We start from the raw sequence: 12,379 nt of genomic DNA, 5'->3' as shown, positions 1-12,379 counted from the left end.
CAAATAGAAGTTCAAAACGTGTCATGTTCACAATGTTGTGTTAGATATTTTTAGCAATTTAAGTTTAATATATGTATTATTATGGATTTATAATCAGCTATAAATGGGGTGGTCATTTTGGACCGGGAACACAGAATTAATTAACATGAAACGAACACAACCGGAGGGTTAAGAGGGTGTGAACGATGCTGAACGGGAGGAGACAAAGAGGAGCTCTTCACTCAGTACCAAAACATTCAAGGGCCATTTTCTCAAAAGTGGGCTTACAAGTTGATCAACTTTCAAAGCAGAATTACTTTCCCTTTGTTCCTCAAATGCGAAATACCATTTTGTAGCTCTGAATCTCTACTTTTATCCAATGTTAATAAAAACACAATTTTGAATTTTGCTACATAAGACCGATTTGAGCTGGTCAATCACAAATTGACGGAAAGTGGTGTCGGGGGGGAACATACAACATCAAACAATCCATGTACACAAACAACAAGTGTGTGGTTAAAATATTTCCAATCTGAAGTCAAATGTCTACTGTATTTCTGTGTTTGCTGATGATCTGGTTCTTCTGTCACCAACCAAGGAGGGCCGTACAACAGCACCTAGATCTGTCACCAACCAAGGAGGGCCGTACAACAGCACCTAGATCTGTCCCCAACCAAGGAGGGCCCTACAACAGCACCTAGATCTGTCCCCAACCAAGGAGGGCCGTACAACAGCACCTAGATCTGTCCCCAACCAAGGAGGGCCGTACAACAGCACCTAGATCTGTCCCCAACCAAGGAGGGCCGTACAACAGCACCTAGATCTGTCCCCAACCAAGGAGGGCGGTAAACAACAGCACCTAGATCTGTCCCCAACCAAGGAGGGCCGTACAACAGCACTTAGATCTGTCACCAACCAAGGAGGGCCGTACAACAGCACCTAGATCTGTCACCAACCAAGGAGGGCCGTACAACAGCACCTAGATCTGTCCCCAACCAAGGAGGGCGGTAAACAACAGCACCTAGATCTGTCCCCAACCAAGGAGGGCCGTACAACAGCACTTAGATCTGTCACCAACCAAGGAGGGCCGCACAACAGCACCTAGATCTGTCACCAACCAAGGAGGGCCGTACAACAGCACCTAGATCTGTCCCTAACCAAGGAGGGCCGTACAACAGCACCTAGATCTGTCACCAACCAAGGAGGGCCGTACAACAGCACCTAGATCTGTCCCCAACCAAGGAGGGCCGTACAACAGCACCTAGATCTGTCACCAACCAAGGAGGGCCGTACAACAGCACCTAGATCTGTCACCAACCAAGGAGGGCCGTACAACAGCACCTAGATCTGTCCCCAACCAAGGAGGGCCGCACAACAGCACCTAGATCTGTCCCCAACCAAGGAGGGCCGTACAACAGCACCTAGATCTGTCCCCAACCAAGGAGGGCCGCACAACAGCACCTAGATCTGTCCACAACCAAGGAGGGCCGCACAACAGCACCTAGATCTGTCCCCAACCAAGAAGGGCCGCACAACAGCACCTAGATCTGTCACAAACCAAGGAGGGCCGTACAACAGCACCTAGATCTGTCCCCAACCAAGGAGGGCCGTACAACAGCACCTAGATCTGTCCCCAACCAAGGAGGGCCGTACAACAGCACCTAGATCTGTCCCCAACCAAGGAGGGCCGTACAACAGCACCTAGATCTGTCCCCAACCAAGGAGGGCCGTACAACAGCACCTAGATCTGTCCCCAACCAAGGAGGGCCGTACAGCAGCACCTAGATCTGTCACCAACCAAGGAGGGCCTACAGCAGCACCTAGATCTGTCACCAACCAAGGAGGGCCGTACAACAGCACCTAGATCTGTCCCCAACCAAGGAGGGCCGTACAACAGCACCTAGATCTGTCACCAACCAAGGAGGGCCGTACAACAGCACCTAGATCTGTCCCCAACCAAGGAGGGCCTACAACAGCACCTAGATCTGTCCACAACCAAGGAGGGCCGTACAACAGCACCTAGATCTGTCCCCAACCAAGGAGGGCCGTACAACAGCACCTAGATCTGTCACCAACCAAGGAGGGCCGTACAACAGCACCTAGATTTGTCACCAACCAAGGAGGGCCGTACAACAGCACCTAGATCTGTCCCCAACCAAGGAGGGCCTACAGCAGCACCTAGATCTGTCCCCAACCAAGGAGGGCCGTACAACAGCACCTAGATCTGTCACCAACCAAGGAGGGCCGTACAACAGCACCTAGATCTGTCCCCAACCAAGGAGGGCCGTACAACAGCACCTAGATCTGTCACCAACCAAGGAGGGCCGTACAACAGCACCTAGATCTGTCCCCAACCAAGGAGGACCTACAACAGCACCTAGATCTGTCCACAACCAAGGAGGGCCGTACAACAGCACCTAGATCTGTCCCCAACCAAGGAGGGCCGCACAACAGCACCTAGATCTGTCACCAACCAAGGAGGGCCGTACAACAGCACCTAGATTTGTCACCAACCAAGGAGGGCCGTACAACAGCACCTAGATCTGTCACCAACCAAGGAGGGCCTTACAACAGCACCTAGATCTGTCCCCAACCAAGGAGGGCCGTACAACAGCACCTAGATCTGTCACCAACCAAGGAGGGCCGTACAACAGCACCTAGATTTGTCACCAACCAAGGAGGGCCGTACAACAGCACCTAGATCTGTCACCAACCAAGGAGGGCCCTACAACAGCACCTAGATCTGTCCCCAACCAAGGAGGGCCGTACAACAGCACCTAGATCTGTCACCAACCAAGGAGGGCCCTACAACAGCACCTAGATCTGTCACCAACCAAGGAGGGCCTACAGCAGCACCTAGATCTGTCACCAACCAAGGAGGGCCTACAGCAGCACCTAGATCTGTCACCAACCAAGGAGGGCCGTACAACAGCACCTAGATCTGTCTCCAACCAAGGAGGGCCGCACAACAGCACCTAGATCTGTCTCCAACCAAGGAGGGCCGTACAACAGCACCTAGATCTGTCACCAACCAAGGAGGGCCGTACAACAGCACCTAGATCTGTCCCCAACCAAGGAGGGCCTACAACAGCACCTAGATCTGTCCACAACCAAGGAGGGCCGTACAACAGCACCTAGATCTGTCCCCAACCAAGGAGGGCCGTACAACAGCACCTAGATCTGTCACCAACCAAGGAGGGCCGTACAACAGCACCTAGATTTGCCACCAACCAAGGAGGGCCGTACAACAGCACCTAGATCTGTCCCCAACCAAGGAGGGCCTACAGCAGCACCTAGATCTGTCCCCAACCAAGGAGGGCCGTACAACAGCACCTAGATCTGTCACCAACCAAGGAGGGCCGTACAACAGCACCTAGATCTGTCCCCAACCAAGGAGGGCCGTACAACAGCACCTAGATCTGTCACCAACCAAGGAGGGCCGTACAACAGCACCTAGATCTGTCCCCAACCAAGGAGGACCTACAACAGCACCTAGATCTGTCCACAACCAAGGAGGGCCGTACAAAAGCACCTAGATCTGTCCCCAACCAAGGAGGGCCGTACAACAGCACCTAGATCTGTCACCAACCAAGGAGGGCCGTACAACAGCACCTAGATTTGTCACCAACCAAGGAGGGCCGTACAACAGCACCTAGATCTGTCACCAACCAAGGAGGGCCCTACAACAGCACCTAGATCTGTCCCCAACCAAGGAGGGCCGTACAACAGCACCTAGATCTGTCACCAACCAAGGAGGGCCGCATAACAGCACCTAGATTTGTCACCAACCAAGGAGGGCCGTACAACAGCACCTAGATCTGTCACCAACCAAGGAGGGCCCTACAACAGCACCTAGATCTGTCCCCAACCAAGGAGGGCCGTACAACAGCACCTAGATCTGTCACCAACCAAGGAGGGCCCTACAACAGCACCTAGATCTGTCCCCAACCAAGGAGGGCCGTACAACAGCACCTAGATCTCCTGCACAGATTCTGCCAGATCTGGGCTCTGACAGTAAATCTCAGTAAGACCAAAATAATGGTGTTCCAAAAAAAAAGTCCAGTCTCCAGGACCACAAATACAAATTCCATCTAGACACCGTTGCCCTAAAGCACATACAAGGCAAGAAGGGCCTTCTATGCCATCAAAGGGGACAGCAAATTCGACAAACCAATTAGGATTTGGCTATAAATACTTGAATCAGTTATAGAACCCATTGCCCTTTATGGCTGTGAGGTCTGGGTTCCGCTCACCAACCAATAATTCACAAAATGGGACAAACATCAAATAGAGACAAACATCAAATTGAGACTCTGCATGCATAATTCTGCAAAAATATCCTCCGTGTACAACGTAGAACACCAAATAATGCATGCAGAGCAGAATTAGGCCGATACCCACTAATTGTTAAATTGTACAACCACCTAAAAGGAAGCGATTCCCAAACCTTCCATAACAAAGCCATCACCTACAGAGAGATGAACCTGGAGAAGAGTCCCCTAAGCATGCTGGTCCTGGGGCTCTGTTCACAAACACACCCTACAGAGCCCCAGGACAGCAACACAATTAGACCAAATCATGAGAAAACAAAAATATAATTATTTCCAATGTGTCAAGTAATAAACAAAAAAACACAGAAACCTAGAATGCTATTTGGCCCTAAACAGAGAGTACACAGTGGCAGAATACCTGACCACTGTTAGTGGCCCTAAACAGAGAGTACACATTGGCAGAATACCTGACCACTGTTAGTGGCCCTAAACAGAGAGTACACATTGGCAGAATACCTGACCACTGTTAGTGGCCCTAAACAGAGAGTACACATTGGCAGAATACCTGACCACAGTGACTGACCCAAACTTATGAAAATCAAATCAAATCAAATCAAATTTATTTATATAGCCCTTCGTACATCAGCTGATATCTCAAAGTGCTGTACAGAAACCCAGCCTAAAACCCCAAACAGCAAACAATGCAGGTGTAAAAGCACGGTGGCTAGGAAAAACTCCCTAGAAAGGCCAAAACCTAGGAAGAAACCTAGAGAGGAACCGGGCTATGTGGGGTGGCCAGTCCTCTTCTGGCTGTGCCGGGTAGAGATTATAACAGAACATGACCAAGATGTTCAAATGTTCATAAATGACCAGCATGGTCGAATAATAATAAGGCAGAACAGTTGAAACTGGAGCAGCAGCACAGTCAGGTGGACTGGGGACAGCAAGGAGCCTTCATGTCAGGTAGTCCTGGGGCACGGTCCTAGGGCTCAGGTCAGTTGAAACTGGAGCAGGAGCATGGCCAGGTGGACTGGGGACAGCAAGGAGTCCTCATGTCAGGTAGTCCTGGGACATGGTCCTAGGGCTCAGGTCCTCCGAGAGAGAGAAAGAAAGAGAGAAGGAGAGAATTAGAGAACGCACACTTAGATTCACACAGGACACCGAATAGGACAGGAGAAGTACTCCAGATATAACAAACTGACCCTAGCCCCCGACACATAAACTACTGCAGCATAAATACTGGAGGCTGAGACAGGAGGGGTCAGGAGACACTGTGGCCCCATCCGAGGACACCCCGGACAGGGCCAAACAGGAAGGATATAACCCCACCCACTTTGCCAAAGCACATCCCCCACACCACTAGAGGGATATCTTCAACCACCAACTTACCATCCTGAGACAAGGCCGAGTATAGCCCACAAAGATCTCCGCCACGGTACAACCCAAGGGGGGCAACCCAGACAGGCCGACCACAACAGTGAATCAACCCACCCAGGTGACGCACCCCCCCAGGGACGGCACGAGAGAGCCCCAGCAAGCCAGTGACTCAGCCCCCGTAACAGGGTTAGAGGCAGAGAATCCCAGTGGAAAGAGGGGAACCGGCCAGGCAGAGACAGCAAGGGCGGTTCGTTGCTCCAGAGCCTTTCCGTTCACCTTCCCACTCCTGGGCCAGACTACACTCAATCATATGACCCACTGAAGAGATGAGTCTTCAGTAAAGACTTAAAGGTTGAGACCGAGTTTGCGTCTCTGACATGGGTAGGCAGACCGTTCCATAAAAATGGAGCTCTATAGAGAAAGCCCTGCCTCCAGCTGTTTGCTTAGAAATTCTAGGGACAATTAGGAGGCCTGCGTCTTGTGACCGTAGCGTACGTGTAGGTATGTACGGCAGGACCAAATCAGAGAGGTAGGTAGGAGCAAGCCCATGTAATGCTTTGTAGGTTAGCAGTAAAACCTTGAAATCAGCCCTTGCTTTGACAGGAAGCCAGTGTAGAGAGGCTAGCACTGGAGTAATATGATCAAATTTTTTGGTTCTAGTCAGGATTCTAGCAGCCGTATTTAGCACTAACTGAAGTTTATTTAGTGCTTTATCCGGGTAGCCGGAAAATAGAGCATTGCAGTAGTCTAACCTAGAAGTGACAAAAGCATGGATTAATTTTTCTGCATCATTTTTGGACAGAAAGTTTCTGATTTTTGTAAATGCGTAGATGGAAAAAAAGCTGTCCTCGAAATGGTCTTGATATGTTCTTCAAAAGAGAGATCAGGGTCCAGAGTAACGCCGAGGTCCTTCACAGTTTTATTTGAGACGACTGTACAACCATTAAGATTAATTGTCAGATTCAACAGAAGATCTCTTGTTTCTTGGGGACCTGTGAAACAAGCATCTCTGTTTTGTCCGAGTTTAATAGTAGAAAGTTTGCAGCCATCCACTTCCTTATGTCTGAAACATTACTTCTAGCGAGGGCAATTTTGGGGCTTCACCATGTTTCATTGAAATGTACAGCTGTGTGTCATCCGCATAGCAGTGAAAGTTTACATTATGTTTTGAATAACATCCCCAAAGTGTCGCAATAGTGGAAAACAATAGTGGTCCTAAATGAACCTTGAGGAACACCCGAAATGAACACGGTTCTGTTTAATCAAAGGACAAACCATTCACAGAGACAAACTGATATCTTTCCGACAGATAAGATCTAAACCAGGCCAGAACTTGTCCGTGTAGACCAATTTGGGTTTCCAATCTCTCCAAAAGAATGTGGTGATCGATGGTATCAAAAGCAGCACTAAGGTCTAGGAGCACGAGGACAGATGCAGAGCCTCGGTCCGATGCCATTAAAATGTCATTTACCACCTTCACAAGTGCCGTCTCAGTGCTATGATGGGGTCTAAAACCAGACTGAAGCATTTCGTATACATTGTTTGTCTTCAGGAAGGCAGTGAGTTGCTGCGCAACAGCCTTCTCTAAAATCTTTGAGAGGAATGGAAGATTCGATATAGGCCGATAGTTTTTATATTTTCTGGGTCAAGGTTTGGCTTTTTCAAGAGAGGCTTTATTACTGCCACTTTTAGTGAGTTTGGTACACATCCAGTGGATAGAGAGCCGTTTATTATGTTCAACATAGGAGGGCCAAGCACAGGAAGCAGCTCTTTCAGTAGTTTAGTTGGAATAGGGTCCAGTATACAGCTTGAAGGTTTAGAGGCCATGATTATTTTCATCATTGTGTCAAGAGATATAGTACTAAAACACTTGAGCGTCTCTCTTGATGAAAAGCTTTGACTACGTACAGAGCCTTGCTATTGAGAAAGGCCTCCGTAGGCAGACATGGCTCTCAGAGTGCTCACTGCCCACAAAATGAGGTGGAAACTGAGCTGCACTTCCTAACCTCCTGCCCAATGTATGACCACATTAGAGAGACATATTTCCCTCAGATTACACAGACCCACAAAGCATTTGAAAACAAATCCAATCTTGATAAACTCCCACATCTACTGGGTGAAATACCACAGTGTGACATCACAGCAGCAAGATGTGACCTGTTGCCACAAGAAAAGGGCAACCAGTGAAGAACAAACAACATTGTAAATTCAACCCATATTTATGTTCATTTAATTTCCCTTTTGTACTTTAACTATTTGTACATCGTTACAACACTGTATATAAACATACAATGACATTTGAAATGTTTACTGTTAATTTGTATTGTTTATTTCACTTTTGTTTATTACCTATTTCACTTTGGCAATGTCAACATATGTTTCCCATGCCAATAAATCCCTTTGAATTGAAAACGTGTACCACCATCAGGGCTACCATCAGGGCTACCATCAGGGCTACAGTACCATCAGGGCTACCATCAGGGCTACAGTACCATCAGGGCTACCATCAGGGCTACCAGCAGGGCTACAGTACCATCAGGGCTACAGTACCATCAGGGCTACAGTACCATCAGGGCTACAGTACCATCAGGGCTACAGTACCATCAGGGCTACAGTACCATCAGGGCTACAGTACCAGCAGGGCTACAGTACCAGCAGGGCTACAGTACCATCAGGGCTACAGTACCATCAGGGCTACAGTACCAGCAGGGCTACAGTACCAGCAGGGCTACAGTACCAGCAGGGCTACAGTACCATCAGGGCTACAGTACCATCAGGGCTACAGTACCATCAGGGCTACAGTACCAGCAGGGCTACAGTACCAGCAGGGCTACAGTACCAGCAGGGCTACAGTACCATCAGGGCTACAGTACCATCAGGGCTACAGTACCATCAGGGCTACAGTACCAGCAGGGCTACAGTACCAGCAGGGCTACAGTACCAGCAGGGCTACAGTACCAGCAGGGCTACAGTACCAGCAGGGCTACAGTACCAGCAGGGCTACAGTACCAGCAGGGCTACAGTACCATCAGGGCTACAGTACCAGCAGGGCTACAGTACCATCAGGGCTACCAGCAGGGCTACAGTACCATCAGGGCTACCAGCAGGGCTACAGTACCATCAGGGCTACAGTACCATCAGGGCTACAGTACCATCAGGGCTACAGTACCATCAGGGCTACCAGCAGGGCTACAGTACCATCAGGGCTACAGTACCATCAGGGCTACAGTACCATCAGGGCTACAGTACCAGCAGGGCTACAGTACCAGCAGGGCTACAGTACCATCAGGGCTACAGTACCATCAGGGCTACAGTACCAGCAGGGCTACAGTACCAGCAGGGCTACAGTACCAGCAGGGCTACAGTACCAGCAGGGCTACAGTACCAGCAGGGCTACAGTACCATCAGGGCTACAGTACCATCAGGGCTACAGTACCATCAGGGCTACAGTACCAGCAGGGCTACAGTACCATCAGGGCTACCAGCAGGGCTACAGTACCATCAGGGCTACCAGCAGGGCTACAGTACCATCAGGGCTACCAGCAGGGCTACAGTACCAGCAGGGCTACAGTACCAGCAGGGCTACAGTACCATCAGGGCTACCAGCAGGGCTACAGTACCAGCAGGGCTACAGTACCATCAGGGCTACCAGCAGGGCTACAGTACCAGCAGGGCTACAGTACCATCAGGGCTACCAGCAGGGCCACAGTACCATCAGGGCTACCAGCAGGGCTACCAGCAGGGCTACAGTACCAGCAGGGCTACAGTACCAGCAGGGCTACAGTACCAGCAGGGCTACAGTACCATCAGGGCTACAGTACCATCAGGGCTACAGTACCAGCAGGGCTACAGTACCAGCAGGGCTACAGTACCAGCAGGGCTACAGTACCATCAGGGCTACCAGCAGGGCTACAGTACCAGCAGGGCTACAGTACCATCAGGGCTACCAGCAGGGCTACAGTACCAGCAGGGCTACAGTACCATCAGGGCTACCAGCAGGGCTACAGTACCATCAGGGCTACCAGCAGGGCTACCAGCAGGGCTACAGTACCAGCAGGGCTACAGTACCAGCAGGGCTACAGTACCAGCAGGGCTACAGTACCATCAGGGCTACAGTACCATCAGGGCTACAGTACCAGCAGGGCTACAGTACCAGCAGGGCTACAGTACCAGCAGGGCTACAGTACCAGCAGGGCTACAGTACCAGCAGGGCTACAGTACCATCAGGGCTACAGTACCATCAGGGCTACAGTACCATCAGGGCTACCAGCAGGGCTACAGTACCAGCAGGGCTACAGTACCAGCAGGGCTACAGTACCAGCAGGGCTACAGTACCAGCAGGGCTACAGTACCATCAGGGCTACAGTACCATCAGGGCTACAGTACCATCAGGGCTACAGTACCATCAGGGCTACCAGCAGGGCTACAGTACCATCAGGGCTACAGTACCAGCAGGGCTACAGTACCAGCAGGGCTACAGTACCAGCAGGGCTACCAGCAGGGCTACAGTACCAGCAGGGCTACAGTACCAGCAGGGCTACAGTACCAGCAGGGCTACAGTACCAGCAGGGCTACAGTACCATCAGGGCTACCAGCAGGGCTACAGTACCAGCAGGGCTACAGTACCATCAGGGCTACAGTACCATCAGGGCTACAGTACCATCAGGGCTACAGTACCATCAGGGCTACAGTACCAGCAGGGCTACAGTACCATCAGGGCTACCAGCAGGGCTACAGTACCAGCAGGGCTACAGTACCAGCAGGGCTACAGTACCAGCAGGGCTACAGTACCAGCAGGGCTACAGTACCAGCAGGGCTACAGTACCAGCAGGGCTACAGTACCAGCAGGGCTACAGTACCATCAGGGCTACCAGCAGGGCTACAGTACCAGCAGGGCTACAGTACCATCAGGGCTACAGTACCATCAGGGCTACAGTACCATCAGGGCTACAGTACCATCAGGGCTACAGTACCAGCAGGGCTACAGTACCATCAGGGCTACCAGCAGGGCTACAGTACCAGCAGGGCTACAGTACCATCAGGGCTACCATCAGGGCTACAGTACCATCAGGGCTACCAGCAGGGCTACAGTACCATCAGGGCTACCAGCAGGGCTACAGTACCATCAGGGCTACAGTACCATCAGGGCTACAGTACCATCAGGGCTACAGTACCATCAGGGCTACAGTACCAGCAGGGCTACAGTACCAGCAGGGCTACAGTACCATCAGGGCTACCAGCAGGGCTACAGTACCATCAGGGCTACCAGCAGGGCTACAGTACCATCAGGGCTACCATCAGGGCTACAGTACCAGCAGGGCTACAGTACCAGCAGGGCTACAGTACCAGCAGGGCTACAGTACCATCAGGGCTACCAGCAGGGCTACAGTACCAGCAGGGCTACAGTACCATCAGGGCTACCAGCAGGGCTACAGTACCAGCAGGGCTACAGTACCATCAGGGCTACCAGCAGGGCTACAGTACCATCAGGGCTACCAGCAGGGCTACAGTACCAGCAGGGCTACAGTACCATCAGGGCTACCAGCAGGGCTACAGTACCATCAGGGCTACAGTACCATCAGGGCTACCAGCAGGGCTACAGTACCATCAGGGCTACCAGCAGGGCTACAGTACCAGCAGGGCTACAGTACCATCAGGGCTACCAGCAGGGCTACAGTACCATCAGGGCTACCAGCAGGGCTACAGTACCATCAGGGCTACCAGCAGGGCTACAGTACCAGCAGGGCTACCAGCAGGGCTACAGTACCAGCAGGGCTACAGTACTAGTAGTGTGTTGGAGGATACGCTGGCATGCCCCGGGGTGACAAGCTATTTCAGGATGATTGGTCGATGTGCCTGTCTCCCCTCCGCTGATTACACAGCCTGCCTGTCTAACGTCCTCATCCACAGCCTGTCTCTCCTCCGCTGATTACACAGCCTGCCTGTCTAACGTCCTCATCCACAGCCTGTCTCCCCTCCGCTGATTACACAGCCTGCCTGTCTAACGTCCTCATCCACAGCCTGTCTCTCCTCCGCTGATTACACAGCCTGCCTGTCTAACGTCCTCATCCACAGCCTGTCTCTCCTCCGCTGATTACACAGCCTGCCTGTCTAACGTCCTCATCCACAGCCTGTCTCTCCTCCGCTGACGACACAGCCTGCCTGTCTAACGTCCTCATCCACAGCCTGTCTCCCCTCCGCTGATTACACAGCCTGCCTGTCTAACGTCCTCATCCACAGCCTGTCTCCCCTCCGCTGATTACACAGCCTGCCTGTCTAACGTCCTCATCCACAGCCTGTCTCCCCTCCGCTGATTACACAGCCTGCCTGTCTAACGTCCTCATCCACAGCCTGTCTCCCCTCCGCTGATTACACAGCCTGCCTGTCTAACGTCCTCATCCACAGCCTGTCTCCCCTCCGCTGATTACACAGCCTGCCCGTCTAACGTCCTCATCCACAGCCTGTCTCTCCTCCGCTGACACAGCCTGCCTGTCTAACGTCCTCATCCACAGCCTGTCTCTCCTCCGCTGATTACACAGCCTGCCTGTCTAACGTCCTCATCCACAGCCTGTCTCTCCTCCGCTGACGACACAGCCTGCCTGTCTAACGTTCTTAGGCGACATGACCCACTTCCTGCCCTCTCTGCCCCCTGGTGTATTGTGCTTCCTGGTAATTACTGTGGCTGGGAGAGCTAGTGGCCAATCAGACAGCCTAATGGAGGGAGGATAAGGCACAGGCTGGTGGAGGACCGA

At 51.7% G+C, this 12,379-nt stretch overlaps 1 long non-coding RNA gene across 1 annotated transcript; it reads right to left on the bottom strand.

Moving 5' to 3' along the window:
- Positions 1–95: 95 nt before the first annotated feature.
- LOC127924820 (uncharacterized) lies at positions 96–2,812 on the bottom strand. The gene is made up of 3 exons (XR_008118912.1): positions 2,717–2,812; positions 1,601–1,720; positions 96–596 (listed from the first exon to the last, which is right to left on the bottom strand). It is a non-coding gene; the product is annotated as an uncharacterized LOC127924820 (long non-coding RNA).
- Positions 2,813–12,379: the final 9,567 nt, after the last annotated feature.

Source organism: Oncorhynchus keta, unplaced genomic scaffold, assembly GCF_023373465.1.
Source record: "Oncorhynchus keta strain PuntledgeMale-10-30-2019 unplaced genomic scaffold, Oket_V2 Un_contig_4575_pilon_pilon, whole genome shotgun sequence".
Classification (NCBI taxonomy): domain Eukaryota; kingdom Metazoa; phylum Chordata; class Actinopteri; order Salmoniformes; family Salmonidae; genus Oncorhynchus; species Oncorhynchus keta.
This window is presented reverse-complemented; position numbering and strand designations above follow the sequence as displayed.